We start from the raw sequence: 17,381 nt of genomic DNA on the forward strand, positions 1-17,381 counted from the left end.
ATTCTCATACTCCTATCTGGAATCTTCAGTGAATAAGTTCTTCCACTTGATGAGATACTCTGAAATTGATCGATTTCGTAGCTGTCGAGTTCTTGTTTCAATGACTACTTCCGGTTCCAATATAATTTTTTCTTCCTCGTCAAGCTCTGGCAATATTGTTTGAACTATGAGCTTGTCGCCTATAACCTTCTTTAAACATGAAACATGGAAAACTGGGTGCACTCAAGAAGCTGCAGGAAGCTCCAATTTGTATTCCCTTAGTACCAATCTTTAGCAACACCTTGTACAGACCATAATACTTTGGTGATAATTTATTATCCTTCTTAGCTTGCTTGAGGGACATTTGTTTATATGGTTGTAGCTGTATGAATACCTAATCACCTACATCAAAACTTCTTTCACTGCAATGTTGAACTTCCTGTTGTTTCATTCTATTCTGTGCCAACACGAGGTTATCTTTTAAGAGTTGGAGGACTTGTTGTTGATGTTCGATGTGATGTTCCACTGCTTGAACCTTAGAATTTTCTCTTAAATATGATGTGATGGATGGTGGCTGATATCCATAAAGTGCCATAAATGGGGTCATTTTTGTTGTTGTATGGAAGGAAGTGTTATACCACCATTCAGCCAGAGGCAACCATTTGACCCATTGTGTCCGTTTAGCAGATACAAAGCAATGAAGATATCCTCCCAAACATTTGTTTACTATCTCAGTTTTCCCATAAGATTGAGGATGATAAGATGAGCTATGAGCTAACTGAGTACCAAGACAAGAAAATAATTCTGTCCAAAAATTTCCAGTGAAAATGGGATCTCTGTCACTTACATTAATCTTTGGATTTCCATGTATCTTTTGAATTTTTTCCATAAATGCAGTAGAAATTGTACTGGCTTTAAATGGATGTGATAATGCACAAAAGTGTGCATACTTAGTAATTCTGTCGACTACCACCATGATGACACTCTTTCCCTCAGACTTGGGTAAACCTGTGATAAAATCCATCGAGACCTCCTCCCAACATTGGCTTGGAATGGATAAAGGTTGTAATAGACCTGGGGTCTTAATTGTTTCAACTTTATTTTGTTGGAAAACCAAACATTCCGCCACAAACTTTTGAATATCCGATTTAAGGCCATCCCAAAAAAATTCCTTCTTAACCCTGTGGTAATATTTTTAAAAATCCTGAGTGCCCTCCTAAGGGAGAAGTGTGCAATCCCATAAGAATATTTTGTTTGAGTTGGGAATTCTTACAGAGGTATAAGCGATCTTTGTACCATAACGAATCATTTTTCCAGCTAAATGTATCAGATGTACTGGAATCTTGTTGTAATTTTCGAATAAGTTCCCACACTTCTTCATCATTCTTCCATTCCTCCCTTGCTTCATTTATCCAATCTGGTTGGATAATAGAAATGGCACACAACAATGCTTGCATATCCTCATCCTTTCTTGAGAGTGCATCTGCCACCACATTTTGCTTCCCTTTTTTGTAGATGATTTCAAAGTCATAACCCAACATCTTTGTGACCCACTTTTCTTGCTCTTTAGAGGATAATCTTTGTTCTAAAAAGTATTTAAGGCTATCATGATCCGTTTTTACCTTGAAGTGTCTCCCCATTAGGTAGGGTCGCCATTTCTTAAGTGCATGTAGTATTGCCAACATTTCCTTCTCATAAATAGCTTTGTGTAAAAACTTTCCCTGATTGGATGACTTTCAACAGTAATGGGTCTTTCATCTTGCATTAAAACAGCACCAATTCCTTTTCCTGAAGCATCACATTCCACAATAAAGGTTTTTGTGAAGTCCGGTGTAGCTAAAACCGATGCTTGGCACATTGCTTCTTTAAGATGTTCGAAGTCCTTTGTTGCTTCTGGAGTCCATGAAAATGCATTTTTCTTCAATAATGTTGTTAAAGGTGCTGCTATTCTCCCATAATTCTTAACAAACTTGCGATAATAACCTGTCAACCCGAGAAATCCTCGCAAATGCTTTATGGATGTGGGGATTTTCTATTCCTTAATGGCTTTAATTTTTCTAGGTTCTACCTTAACTCCTTCATGAGATACAATATGACCCAAATATTCCACCTCTTGTACTCCAAAGAAACATTTGGATCTTTTTTCATATAATTGTTTCTCCTCCAATAGTTGTAGCACCCTGTCAACATGTTCAACATGATCCTTCCAAGACTTGTTGTAGATTAGTATATCATCAAAAAATACTAACACAAATTTTCTAAGGAAGGGTTTGAAAATGGAATTCATCAAACCTTGAAATGTAGAAGGTGCATTGGTAAGGCCAAAAGGCATGACCAAAAATTCATAATGACCCTCATGAGTTCTAAATGATGTTTTTGGAATGTCTTCAGTATTCATTCTGATTTGATGATATCCTGAATGAATATCCAACTTGGTGAAGTAAATTGATCCATGCAATTCATCCAATAATTCATCAATGATAGTAATGGGAAACTTATCTTTAATAGTGGGCTTGTTAAGCTCTCTATAATCTAGAAACATGCGCCATGATCCATCCTTCTTGTGCACCAATGCTACTGGAGCAGAGAAAGAACTTTGACTAGGTTGAATTATACCAGCCTCTAGCATTTCGGCAACCATACATTCAATTTCACTCTTTTGGGCATAGGGATATCTGTATGGCCTGATGTTTGGAGGAACACTTCCTGGAATCAGATGAATAGCATGATCATGATCACAAATAGGTGGGAGACCTTTGGGAGTCTCAGATAATTTGGAATGATTGTCCAAGACTTTTTGGAGATCTGGAGAAATAGATGATTATGATGTGGAAACATCTAGAGAACATAATTGTGCAATTACACCTCTTTGTTCCTTTTTTAGAAGCTTTGTCATACTGTTAGAGCTGATTATATTTCTTGGTTTCCCTACAATACCCCTTAATTCAACTTCCTTTCCTTCCGTAGAAAATTTCATGAAAAGTTCTTGAAAATTAAAAGCTATTGTACCCAAGGATTGTAGCCATTGGACTCCTAGTACAAAATCAGCACCTCCCATTGGAATGGAAAGCATTGGGCTAGTCAATACATATTCTCCCATGGATAGCTTGATATTATGGCACTTTCCAGAGCAATTTATCATTCCTCCATTTCCAATCATCACTTGACACTCTGGTGCTGGATATAGGAAGAAATTCAATTCTTTTGCTACCTTACAATGAATAAAATTGTGGGTACTTCCTGAATCAATCAACACTATCACCTTTTTCTTCTTGATTTGTCCTTCTATCTTGATGGTTTTAGGAGTGGTAATTCTAGCCAATGCATTACAATATATGGTCAGATTCATTTCTTCTTTATCTAGAATTTTTTCCTGGAGTATATCCTCTTCTTTTGACCTTTCTTGCTCCTTTTCTTCTTCCTCTTCACAATCTATGTAGAATAGTTTCTTCTCAGCACACTTATGACCTTTAGTGTATTTGCTATCACAACTGCAACAAAGCCCTTTTGCTTTTTTTTCTTCCAATTGTTGTGGTGTCAACCTTATAGGTTGTGGAAGACTAGGGGCAACAACACTTCCATCTTTATAGTTGTGAGTGGTATGCTTCCTGGTTGCCATAATTTTGCTTTCCATTTTTCTTGCTAACCTGAATGCCTTCTCTAATGAATCAGGTTCCCAAAGGCGAACATCATGTTGAATATTATCCTTTAAAGTCCCTATGAACACATCAATCCTATGCTCCTCTGGAATGTTTTTTACCCTTATGTTCAATTTTTGGAACTCCTCAATGTGCTCCATTATTGAACCCTTTTGTTTGAGACTTATCAATTGGCTAAAAAAAGTGTTGCTTTTTGTATCCTCATAATGTGCTTTCTATTCTTCCGTAAAAATTGCCCAAGTGATAATTTGTTTACAAGAGCAAAGCCATTGATACCATACAAACTGATTTGGTTCCAAATATAAAGTTGCAATACGTGCCTTTTGTGTGTTTTTCAAATTATTGAGATCAAAAAATTGCTCCATCTGTAATATCCATGTTGCGGAATCCTTGTCATCAAACTTCCTCATATCGATTTTTGGAATATGTTGGGTCTTCGATCCAACGTTAGAGTCTATGAAATCATGATTAACATTTCTTTTGTTCTCATCATGAGTTTCCTTTACTACCCTTTCACCATTAGTAAGCATTTCTTGTAGAAACTTTGTTAAATCTGTCTTCAAATATTCCATGCTTGTCTTCAAGTCGTCCATCTTAACTTCCACGTCATTCATATTAGTTTCTACGCCTTTCTTTAAACAATCCATCTTGGCTTCTACACCTTTCTTTAAACCATCCATCTTAGCTTCTACATATTTCTTTAAACCATCCATCTTAGATTCTATTGCTTTTTGTTCAAGTGACACTTGTTGCACTTGGTCTCGTAATTTTGATATATCATGTTGCATTTCATCCTCTTCTTCATGAGTCGTGCTAGAGCTTTCAGGTTTCTTACTAGGTGTTTGCATTTTCTTTCCTCGGGTCATCAATTACCGATAATAATGCTTTACTATGCCCTTTCAATTCCTTCAAACTAATTTTTCAAACCAAGCTTATTAAAAAATTTGAAAAAAATTACACACCTTTTTCATTTTGTAGGATCTAGATATTGAAGCTGATGTATCTCTGTAATTTCGAATCATCCAGCTCTAAAATTGTGACCTGTGGTATCCCTCTATGTCCTCTTTCCAATTCCACTAGTTTGATCCAAGTTGGATTCTCCAGTGAAGAGTTATGCGAAATCTCCCACAATGACCTAATTATAGACTAGTTCAGTAGAGCGAACTTGTATGGCGTGCCACGAGTCACTGTTTCAACCTTTGGCTCTGAAAAATATATGCAAGAAACTATAGTCCGTCCTCTTTCTGTACCTTCTTACAAAATTTCAATCCGATGTGAAAAGATAAAGTTATGACAATTTTCCCCAGGTCACCTGTTTGGAATGTAATTCAAGAGTCTGCAAAAAAACCAACTTCCTCAGATCATATCTCCACAAATGTAGTGCGAAAAGCTCTGAAATTTGGACCCGAGGTTCAGCGCGATGTCTTTTCAAATGGGGTTTTTTTAGCTTCTGAAACATTGCAGAAAAAAAGTTATAGCGAAAATGCCACAATGACTTATTTGGAGCAGCGAAACCCTAGAATTCAAAGTTCTGGTACCAAATGTTATGAAACCAGTTCACAAAAAGATAGAAAAGATAGATCAACGCCTTAGAATTCAGCCTCTCTGAGTGAGCAACCTCCTTTACATTACATAAATGAACAATTCTTGGATGATTTAAATGACAAAAACTCCTTTCTATATATAGGAGTCTAAGGAGTCACAATATAACCTAGCCGACCTAACAATAATAATATAAAGCCACAAAAATAACAATAGAGGGATTCTATGGGGCACAGTAATAAAAATATGGGGACAATAGGGGCACAACAATATTAATAAGGGATACAACTACAATAGTAATGGGGCAATCACTAGTATTATAGGGACCTAACAGTAGTTAGGTGTAGGATCGCTAGGATAGGCTTCCAATAACACCCATCAATCACTTACATTGAGTCATAGCTTGTATACATACTAGGGAGCTTAAAATACTTAACCATTCCATGGTCCAAATCCAGAGTGTGTTAGAGACCTGAGTCAGAGGGGGTTAGGCTAGGTTATCGTGTGAGTGGTTCTCCTTAGGGCTACCCAAACTGTGGCAAGGAATCTCGTGCTTTGGCTAATCACCAAGAAGATCAAGACTTGACCTCCCCCATGGGGAAAAGGTAACCACAGTGACCAATCATAGGAAAACACCCTATAGGACTGGTTGTGGGTATCAGTTCGTTCTCAACCCTGCCTTTCTCTAGAAATCTCTTCTTGGAGGGATCAGATTCCATCAAGTAAGAATTCTCTTGGAAGGCCTAATAAAATAGTAGTTCTAGGACTTGTTTCAGGATTTATATCACCTGTGGGATATAGTTCATTTTTTCCTTAATAGGATTTGTTTGCTTGAATTAGAGTAGCATATTAAAATAGTTACTTTCCACTTGCACCACTGCACTAGTGTTTTCTTTTTGTTTGTTACTATTTTCTCCTATGATCACCCTTTAATCTGTTAATTCATCATTGTCCTGAAATCATTGCATGACCTAGGAATTTTTTGCAGAGAATTCATGGCCTTCACCCCCAATTTCATTTAGGACATCTTACTCCTCTCCGTCGAGTTAGAGTTCATCCTCTGAGATCTCCATTGAGTCCCCAAACTGACTCTAGTTCTTATTCTCCCAGTTCTTCCTTTTGATTTCACATCTTCCCAACCTCGTACTGCCACCATGTCAAGAACCAATGTGGGTGTGGAAAAACAAGGTAACCCCATAGGAAAGACCTCTACTAGTATGGTCACTAATATTCCATTGCTTCCCTATATGGCTAGTTTGATCCTTCTTGAGTTTAGCCACCTCGTCAACGATCATCTTCTCCATGTCCCCAATTAGCCTATTATGCCTACCAAGATTCCTTCTGACATCCCCAAGTTTGAAGGTAATCCTGGAAAAGACCCCACAAATCATGTTCACTCTTTCCATATGTGTTTTTCATCAAATTGCATCACTAAACACTCCATTCGTCTTCGCATTTTCCAACGCACTCTTATTGGAGCTATTGCCAAATGGTATGTGGACCAACCGCATTCCTCCCATTCCATCTTCGTGACTCTCGCCAAAGATTTTATGTCATATTTCCAACTACCTCTCTAATATGACACTGGTACTGAACTCTTGAATTCTTTCCATGAAACTTCTTCCACCCGCCTATCTGACCATGTTCAAGAATGTTGCAAAAGGAGGAGCATGTGTAGGGCCCCTGAATTTGAGGACCGCATCTATATGGATTGGTTCCTTAGAACACGTTTTTCCGCGATAGGTAAATATGTTGCCTCTCACTTCCCCCAGCCTCAAGAAGAACTGCTCCATATAGCTTTGAAATATGACTTGACATATGGATAGTCAAGTTATGTTTATACCGTCCTTCCCAACCTTCGTCGGCGTGGTGATGCTACTACACCAGGAGCATCTCATGTCATTGAAAATATCTTTGGATCTATCTCACACCCTCAACTATCCCCATATCTTCAACCTTCTCTGAGTTATGGTCAACCCCAAGGGGGACCAGTTCTGCTTACACCTATCCCCTCCTTATCCTTCGTGTGGCAATGATTACCAAGATACAAGCACCTCATATGCATATCCCCATCTACATCATTCGATGACAGGGCTTCTTGTGAAGGAAAATATTCTCTACAGACAGAGACAATCCCTCTAGCCCAATGAGTGGGTCTAGCAACAAACGAGACAATCTACAAGACACTTTCCTAGACTATAATCGAAATTAAAGAAGAGGAAGGAGACCTACCTCGTTCTAATGCTATGATGTATTCCTTTGTTGGATATATTAATCGCTTGCTCCCTTAGGCTCAATCCTCGCTACTCATGGCATTTGAATACCTGCACAAGAGACCAAGAACACAACAAATCATAAAATTGCAACCAACATAATTCAAATGTAATCCACTTAACAGATCAAGGAGCATTAAGATAAATGAAGCATCAACACAAACATTTATGGAAAGTGAACCAACAGTTGTATATATTAAGAAACTGAAAAGGGAAGCATACAACCTATGCCTTGATGTTGAGGCCTTCCTTTGGGTGGATGTCCAAGTCCAAGCAAAGACTCTTCAAGCACTCCTTCTCCAAGCTAGAAATGGGAAGCATGTAAGCATAATCTCAACATAGGGATGCAACAATCAATGACTAACCATTTGGAAATGGAAGGGGGTGAATTTATAGAAAGGGAGAGAGAGTTAACAATCCACAAAAGAGGGATTAAGTTCCACATCTCAAGGGGAAAGCCCATAATGATAAGACAAAGAGGCCCAAATGATAGAGCTGGACCATATCAACAACAACCAATATCTAGCTTGATGTTCTCAAAGGTTCTAGTGAGTGAAGCTTCTCCTCCAATTTGGGTAAACCTGCAAGAAGGAGGTCAGCGCGAGGTTTCCTATGAAAACCCACACTGGCAGCGTGAGTGTATAACTAAGAAACCTACCATCAACATGGCAAGGTAGTGGAGAAAAATGCGTTGATGCCAAAAATTAGGTTTTAAGGCAAATTTTTCCATAATGATTTTAAGGCAGCTTTCCTTTGATTCTTCAAGGAGGTTTTGGTCAGTATATCATGATGGATATTCTGCATAGTACTCAATTTTTTGGCACTCCAGGATATTTCACAGGAAGTGAACAAGAGACATGACAAAATATTGTGTACCATATGCCCCCTGTAGCATGAAGGCAGAACAGACAATGATGGCTAAGGTTCTTTACAAGTCAGTGCAAGGACGAGAGCAACACCATCAAGAGACCTGCAAATCAAGCATATACATATACATATCTGAAATCTTTGATGATCATGCCTAAAAATACATGAATAGGCATCTAATTATACATGAATTTGTGGTATCGATGTGGCCATCCGCATAAGACAAATCATGTGTAAGGATCCTTGGTATGCTTGCAGCCATCTGAATAGACAGGATCATGAATATGGGTTGGCTTGATGGGGCCTGACCAAGGTTCAGAGTTAATTAGCCAAACAAATCCCTACACTACTAGCCCTTTCGGGCCCGTAGAGTGTGGACTGAAGTCTCACCTAAAGCAGTATGGGGGAATGCTGGAACCAAGTTTCTACACCCTCGAGATGTCTGAGGGGTCGATGTAGTCCAATTGTGCCTACTTTTGTGCAGGTCACTTCGCGCATTATTCTGGCCTGTGATACCTTTGCAATCTGCTATAATTGTCCTTCGCACAACCCTAACCAAGGGCTGAGGTGGTTTCGCGTTGTTATGGCAAAAATCTGCGCTATTTCCCCAAGTTACACCACATATCTTACTTATCCTATTATAAATGTTAGTCAACTTTGTGTAACTAGATACTTTAACTCACATTCACTTAATCAACACAATCATATATGCTCACACATCATATAAACAACATAAATGTAATTTATACCCAATACATTCAATGTAGAAAATAGTAAATAAATACACATGAATGGTATAAAACTTCTCTGTATTAATGCTTCAATGGTTACAGACTCAACCTGCCTTGCGCACTCAGTTGTAGGGGTCCACGCACTCAATTGCAGGCTACTAAGCCTCTACGCACTCAGCTGCAGAGCCTTCTCCTAGTCTATGACCCAAAGACTTAACTTTACCCTTAGATCTTTTGTTATGCTTCTATTCCATGATCATTCCATTACTTATTTACACTTAAAGCCTCGCTCTATTTATACAATCCCATGGTCCGCGGATTATGCGTAGATCTTTATAGCTGACGTTACATTAAAAAATTGAGGGCAGACAACCCTATGACTCTTTTACAACTTCACGCTCCACGCCCACAAAATGTGGAGTCTTTACATAGGAGTTACAACTTTTAACCAAAATTTGGGCTCTAAGCCCCAAAACTTCCCTTGGGGGATCCCGCGCACAACAGGCCCCCAACACAAACATCATGACTCGCCCTCGAGTCACTCTGTTGATGCAGAGATCTTTGCGCACAGACCTCCAAACTCTGCTTGGACTGTGGCAAGGTTAGCAGAGCACTGAGAAGCGTCATATTGTGCTTCCTGGACGCGTTGTTCAGAATCCGCTGTAGCTAAACTCCTTCCCTGAACCTGTTCCTGTGTGCCCTACATCTACACGAGCTTTGCTTCAATAGAGGATGTAATGACGAATGCCTCATCAATCCATGGTTGTACGTGCGCCTTCAAAACGGCTTCCTTATGTCGAGCAGCATCCACCTGCTCCTTGAGCGCTTTTGCCTGCTGCATCCGTGTGAGACTTTATGTAAGGGCAATCGTCTGCGCAGTCCCTTTTATTTCATCATATTTCTGTTGCAGCTCGCACGGCTCTGTTTCTAAGCACTGTATGTGTGGGCCCTCCTGCAGAGTAGTGAGAACCTCGAATGAATATTCAAATAGCTTGGTGCAGTCTTTCACTGCATTGTGGACCTCTGTTATGGCCACTGTAATCACATTAGCGCGTTGTTCCTTAACCTCCATAACGTTGAAGGTTGCACCTTCAATTGTAGCTTGGCTATCTGAAGGTTCAGCTCCAGCTAAACCTTGTCCATCTCTTCCTTTGCCTCAAGCACCCCTGCTGCTAGTTTCTAGATGTGCGCGTCCGTTGCTTCCTCTGATTGGATGGCCAGCTCCGGGACCATCAGCCAGGCTTCATCGACCACCTACACTAGCTGTCTGTTCTGCGCCACTACCTCGTCATGTTGTAAGCTCAGCTGTTCAATGTTGATGTGCTGCTCACTCATGACCTGGAACACATGACCCTCCCTAACTCACAGTTCTACAGTAACACCATCTTGTAAAACATAGAGTGTCTCCCGAGGCAGTGCAGACATGTTTCTCCTGATCCCCTTTAATCCGCTGACCATAGGACTATCAACCTCATTTTTTGTCACAAGTGCTCCCTCTAGCAGCACTATGGTGTTGGTCATGCAAGTGCACAACATTTCCTCATTGTTGTCATGCTTAGTGCAAGGTTGGCTGACATAGTACCAGCCTGTGGAGTGCACACCTACAACTCCTGTATCTGTGCTCGGAGGGCACCCAACACCGTCTGGTGTTCCTTCGCGAATTGTTGGAGGGCCTCTGCGATGACGTCACGCACTCTCTCCCCAATGTCATGGAGATCCCCCTCAGTGACGTTGATCGGGTCGAAAGAAGTCTTTGATGCCTTCGACTTCTTCTGTGGCCCCACCTTCTCTCTCGGGTGTTGTCGCTTTAGCTGTGTGGACGTTGTCTGCGGGTCCACACCACCTTCCTCTATTTTTGTCTCATGTTCGGACGAAGGCGACTTTTTTCCCTTGCGCTATGTCTCAGTTTCCCTCTGCTGCTCTTCTGCTGTCTTCGCAACGTGGCACACCTCCTGCGCCTTGGATGTTGCTACTTCATTCCTTCGCTTTTTTGCCAACTGCGCCATCCATAGTTTTACCTCCTCCTTCTTCCTTTGTGCAGTGAACTTCTCTGCTTCCACTGTGCAGCTAGCAAGAGCGTTCCATTCCAGCAACCAAGGCTCAAGCATGGTGAATATGACATCGTCCGTTGACAGATAAGGTAGCTCCTTCCATGCCTTCACTGGGTCCTTCCTCACCCTAATGTACACGTGATGAAAGTCTGCCTTTAACTCCGTAAAGCTCTGTAGACTATTATAAATTGTGGGTGATAACCATGACTTGTGGTTAATCCCCATTCTAATGTTCATCTCCATGAACACCTAGAATATTTTTTTGTCTTGAATTCTCTTCACATCTTTGGTTACCCACAGCGAAGCGTACTTCACTGCCTTCGGATGATATCCACAATCATGGGAACTGGCTGTCCTCGGGCAATTCCCAAGCCACCAGCACTATGGATAGGAGAAACCATGCATAGTGGAAAGTATTCCCCTGCTCTTGTGCCTCACAGCAGTTCTCCAAGAACTCTATGCACAAGTAATCCACCCAGTTAAACTGGACCCCCTCTGCGCACTACGCGGCAAGTGCAACCACTGCCGCAGGCACCTTATCCGCACAACATTTCCGTATGAATTTCCCAGCCAATATCTGTGTCACGACTTTGACCACAACTTTATTGATACTAGAGATCACGTACCCTCTCTTTTTCTTCTCCAACTTGAACTTCTTCTTCATGGCCTCTGCAATGGCCAAATCATCACTTTTACCCTTAGATATGTTTGCTGGATCCTCCCCTTTGCAAGGGAGCCAAGTAATTTGGTGAATTAGATGATCCGTGATTAGGATAGGCTCCTCCAACCACAAACACCCATCATGCACCAGGAAAAGAAGCTACTTGATGACAAAAATAGTCACTGGGGCACAATGGTAATGTAGCACCCAGAGCAAGTTTAACAATCATGCTTTCTCTACTCCTCGTAACCACTTGTGTGGTTCTAACTCTGTGACTCTCACCAGTGTGTTTTCATTTTGGTTCATTAGCTGCACAGTTGCCAAATGTGGGAATTTCTTGTGGTCCGCGAGATCCCAGTCTTCAAATTTTAGAACCGACACCCGTCCCAAGTGTGCTCCATCAAAAATGATGTCATCGAGGAGGAACGGAGTCTTCATAGAGCTCTTGCTCTCATCTAGGTCCTTGGGCACCCTTGCTTTCCCCTTCTGCGGAGGAACATATGCGGGTATCCTGGTTAGAGGATCTGCACCCTGGGTTTCCACCTCCATCTCTACGTCCTCTTCCTCCTCTACCAGGATTTCTTCGAATTATTCCTCCTCGTTAGTTTCCAAGTTGACCGCCTTCCCCTTTTCTTCCATCGTGAGCCTCGTTCTTAATGGATTCTTAGGGGACATGCACACCAATACCATAGGCTACTTGTCTTTCTTGGGTCTTAGCGTGCGCGGCGATTTAGGGATTTTTATGACTATCCCAGCACTTTCCGGGGCTTCTCCTACCATTATGGCCTGTGTGGTCTCCTCAACGGTCATTGCTCTGGTATCCACGACTTCCTTAGGCGCTACCATCATTCTCGTTAGAAGGTCCTGCATTTCCCTCGGTAATGTTTCAAACACTGAGCTTGCTCTCAAAGCCTCAAAGTTCGAAAGGTCCATACACAGTTGATAGCGCAACAGCTTAGTTCTCAAAAAGGTAAGTTTTGTTCACTGGATAGCCACTTGTAATTTATAGCACCTTTTGAATTTGAATTCGACTGTTCCCCCCTCTTTCAGTCCATTAATGGTCCCTTGGTGGAATATTTTCCAAAATCTATCCCATAAAGTTCACCTAAAATGTCTGTCGCCTGCTCCATTTGGTCTGAAACAAAGAATCACATCATGAATTGTGACTGTAACGGTCACTTTCCAAACAACCCACGTGGTAGCGCAGCTACCCTCGTGTTGGCTTATTGGGGCCTGACCCAGGTTCAGAGGTGATTTAGCCAAACAAATCCTAGTACTACTAGCCCTTTTGGCAACAGTCCAAGGAGCACGAACTGAGGTCTCACCCGAAGTAGTATGGGAGGGTGCTAGAACTAAGTTTTCACACCCTAGAGATGTCTGATGAGTTCAAGTGGTTCGCGGATCGACCCTGTGCGCACGTCGCTACGCGTTCTTTCTCGTACCTTGCAGCCTGAAATGTTGCATTCGCACAGCCCTACTCAGGAGCCAAATGCTATTATTACCCAAGTCCTTACTAGTATTCCACTGTTATTTGATTAACTTAGCTTACTTGTATACATTAAGTTATACTTAGCAATATAAATCATTCATACAGTTGTGCGCAGTAAATAAATAGTATACTTGCAATTTATAACAGACATGCATTAACCCAAGAACAGATGCACAGAATTATGATAAAACTTCTCTTTATTATTTTCTTCCTCGGTTACAGACTCGACTCCACCCTGCGCTCTGAGCTACAGGAGTCCGCGCACTCAGCTATGGACTACTAGGCCTCTGTGCACTCAGCTGCAAAGCCTTCTCCTACTCTATGACCCAAGACACACTTGGACAGTTCGACTCTTCCTACTCGCTTCTACTTCCCTATCTCCTTAGTTAACACTTAAAGCCTCGCTCTATTTATACAATCCCATGGTCTGCAGACCATGGGTAGGCTGACATTACATTACAAAACTAGGGTGGACAACCCTGTGACTCTATCATACATTTCGTGCTCTACACTCGCAATTCGCAGAGTCTTTACAACAATATTGGGTCAAAACTTGTGCTTTGAGCCCCAAATCATGCCTTGGGGAGATTCCATGCCTAACAGGCCCCCAACACAAACATCATGACTCACCCTCAAGTCACTCGATTGATGCGGCAATCTTGGTGCAGAGTTCCTCCAACTGTTCTCGAACTGTGCTGAGGTCCACAGCGCACTGAGCTGTTGCTTTCTAGATCTGTTGTATCCATTGTTCTAAGACCTCTGTGTCTGAACTATGTACCGGTACCTAATGCATATTTTTATAGTTTCGTGCCTTTGTGTGGCTCCTTGGAGCGCAAGGACTGTGCTTCTGTCGGCTAGTCAGATAGTCGGCCCACCCATGTAGGGCTTCAAGCGGTTGCCATTCACTTTGCCTGGGAAGGGTTCTCCATTTAGTTTGACTAGCTGGATTGTGCCTCCATCTGTGACCTCCTTAACCACATATGGTCCTAGCCAATGCATTCTGAATTTTCCTGGAAATTTTTCAAACTTACTATCATACAACAGCACTAAGTCATTTACCTTGAATGTGCGCAACTTAATATGGTGATCGTGCCAGGACTTTTCACGTTGCTTTTGTACCTATTGATAAAAACCAACCAAGAATCGTTCCTCCTCAAGTTCTTCCAATTGCGCAAGCCTTTCCTCCAGAGCTTCGTAGTCCTTCATCCCTGTGAGCACTACTATGCGTAGACTAGGTACGATATATTCCATCGGCATGACAGCTTCCACGCCACAAACTAACTGGAAAGGTGTTTGTCCCATCAGTTTCTTGCACGTTGTCCTGTAAGCCCATAGCACTGTAGGTACGTGCAGGTCCAAATCATTTCATTGTGCCTTGCATACTTTATTCAACGCAATCTTCAATATTTTGTTGAATTCTTCTACTGTCCCATTGGCTTCTGGGTGATACAGTGTGCTTTTCTTATGATAAACCTGGAACTCTTTTGTGAATGCGCTGATGGTTTCATTTAGGAAATGTGTTACGCAATCACTCATTAAGATTTTTGGACAGCCAAATCGGGTCAACATGTTTTCAAATAAAACCTTCGCAACGGTAGTGATCGTGCAGTCATTTATCGGCTATGCTTCCACCCATCGTGTCAAGTGCACCATCACAGTGATGATGTAGTGCACGCCCATCTTTCCCTGAGGTTTGATAGGTCCCACAAAGTCGACTTGAATGGCTGGAATGTCATTTGTGGATTCAATGGCATCTCGTCCCTCCACGATGGTTTTCTGGTCCTTTGACATATATCGCAGGCCTTACAGTGTGCTTTTGAATCTTGGTGAAGAGTTGGCCACCACAACCCTGCATGAAGAATCATTTGTGCAGTCGCTCGTCCTACATAGTGTCCTCCTACAGCACCCCCATGTGCTTCCGCGAGGATCTGACTTCGTTCAAATTCAAGTGCGTACCTTCGCAATATCTCATCATTGCCCATTTTATATAGGTGCCCCGCGATGACAGAAAAATCTACCGCACACACCACCAATTCCTTATTCTATTGGACGGACTATTCCTTCGACATGGTCCCTATTGGTTGAAAGTGGATTACATCGTCGAAGTGTCTGTTCACGACGTGCACAACAAAGAGCTGTGTGTCAGGTAATCCTTCCTCCCAACTAGTAGGTTCCTCGCCCATCTCAATACGCAACAAGTGATCCAGTCCTGCGTTCAGGCATCCAGGTTTTACCATGACCTCAAAGTCATATTCTTGGAACAATAAGATCCACCTAGAGATGTGGCCCCCAACAAAAGCTTATTGACCAAGTACTTTAACGTGAAATGGTCTATATACATTTTGAAATGTCCTCCTAGTAAATAGTGTCGGTATTTTTCGAGCGTGTACACCATCACCAACCCCTCGCACTCGGTTGTGAAATAGTTCTTCTCAGCTTTGGACAATCTACGATTTGCAAACATGATAGGGTGATCCAAGCCCTCTCTGCCCTCTTGTGTGAGCACTACTCCCAGCATGATACACGACGCATCAACATGGACATGGAACTCCACATCCCATTTTGGGAATGCCAGGATTGGAGTGGAGGCCAATTTCCCCTTTAGGACATCCAGGCTCTTCATGCAATCATCATTCCAACAAAATGTGACATCCTTTTTCAATAGTTTCTCCATCAGCGCGGTGATTTGGGCATAGCTTTTGACAAACTTCATATAGTACCTTGTGTGTCCCAAGGTAGCACGCAGCTTTTTAACACTTCGCGGTGTTTCCAAATTTAGAATCACTGCAATCTTCGTGGGGTTCACCATCAGTCCCTATTTGCAAACCACATGTCCCAACAAGTTCCCAAAGGGAACGAGGAATGTCCACTTCTTAAGGTTCAGCGCAATCTTAGTGTCGTCGGCAATTATCCAGCATCAAGCATAAGCTTGCTACATGGTGCTTAACCAATCCAAAGATAGTCCAATCATCCAAATAAACCTCCAGGAACTTGTGGATGTATTCTTTGAATGTGGCAACAACGATACATGAAAATATGGCCGCTGCATTCTTCAACCCAAATGGCATAACGGTGTATTGAAAGCAGCCCCATTCCATGTGAAGGTCATCTTTCTCCTATCTCCCAACGCGATTTTCATATGGTGGTACCTTGAGAACCCATCCATGAAAGAGTATGCTTCTTGTCCACCAACATTCTCCAATACTTCATCTTTGAACGATGTCGAGAATGGGTCGTGTACACAGGCTTCATTCAACTTCCTGAGGCCCACGCATATTCTTATCTCGCCCTTCTACTTTTTCTCCTGCACTACCATAGGGCTCACCCAGTCAGATTCTTCCACCAGCTCAATAATTCTGGTTGTGAGCACATTGTCTAGTTCTACGCGGACCTTTTCCTTATACTTTGGATTCAAGCGGTAAGGCCTCTGCTTTACCAGCTTCACGTCGGGTTTTAGGGTTATCTTCATCATCCCTAAGTCGCCAACGATCCCTTTTAATTTCGTAATCTTGGTCAGAAATAAATCTTGGTACTCGCAAAGTAATACAGCGACCTTATTCACCATGGAATCATCCCAATAATCACCGAGCGTTGCAAACTTTGGTTCAGCCTTTGTCCCAATGTTTACCTGCTTCGTTTTTACTGGTGTGGTGATGTCAAGATCTTTAATCAATGGTCCTCGAACTTCACAAAAGCCTTCAGTTCTGGAATGTTAATTTTTCGTGGATCCTCATAATCCTCCTCAATATCTACATTGTAACACTCCAGCGCGCAGCTCAGCTGTGTCGCCCTAGCTGAAGCACTTCCATTGGCTCTCGGGGTATTTTGAAGATAACTGCCTTTACTGATTGTAGCGCATCATCAAAAGTATCCCACCAACGATCTTCAAATGTGAAGGTTAACAAGAATCCTTCGTGCAAGATATCCCATTCGCTCATGCCATGGCAAAGCTCCGTCTCAATATACCAATTCATGGGTATGATGTCCAAGGTATGATAGAATAGATGCACCCACTCAGGTTGTGGCTCTTCCCCGTAGACCTTGGTCCATTTCGCGAGTTATGCGTGTGGATCATCCCGCCCGTTATACTTGTCTATTAGCCGCATCTGAGGTTTCCTAAATCGTAGGC

Source organism: Pinus tabuliformis, chromosome 8 (genome assembly GCF_031772625.1).
Source record: "Pinus tabuliformis cultivar Carrire ecotype Pingquan chromosome 8, CPIR1, whole genome shotgun sequence".
Classification (NCBI taxonomy): Eukaryota; Viridiplantae; Streptophyta; class Pinopsida; order Pinales; family Pinaceae; genus Pinus; species Pinus tabuliformis.